General features: G+C 37.6%; 1 pseudogene; it reads right to left on the bottom strand.

The window, feature by feature from the left end:
* Positions 1-55: 55 nt before the first annotated feature.
* On the bottom strand, positions 56-426 carry LOC105461449 (annotated as a pseudogene).
* Positions 427-434: the final 8 nt, after the last annotated feature.

Here is a 434-nt window from a genome sequence, read left to right as displayed (position 1 = left end):
AAACTGATACGTCGATAACGCGTCATTATACGAGCAGTGTACGTAATAACTTATGCTAAATACTTGATGATGCTGATATTTGTAGCTCGGGGTTTCCGGATCTCTCTCCATTTTTGTCAGGATACATTCCAGGTCGGCATACACAACAAACGGGACACGTTCCTTCCTGCTGTAGTTAAAACTTAGCCACTTGTCGTCTTCGCTTGGTAACCTGATCGCGCATTCGTTCATCTCGCTGCAGTTTATGGTGTGGACCTCCAACTTTTCGCTCGAATTAAAATAGTGCAGGTATCTGAAAAATCAATTTATTTTATTTACATTGTTGAATTGTTTATTGTTATTTCAAAAACATTTTAAAAATTTTTATTATACATACCTATCGCAAATGTATTTTTTATTCTTCTTTTTGCTCAGTTGCGAGCTAACGAGGCGGA

Source organism: Wasmannia auropunctata, unplaced genomic scaffold (assembly GCF_000956235.1).
Source record: "Wasmannia auropunctata unplaced genomic scaffold, wasmannia.A_1.0 LD288082.1, whole genome shotgun sequence".
Taxonomy (NCBI): Eukaryota; Metazoa; Arthropoda; class Insecta; order Hymenoptera; family Formicidae; genus Wasmannia; species Wasmannia auropunctata.
Note: the sequence above shows the minus strand (reverse complement) of the source record. Positions and strands in the feature narration are given on the sequence as shown.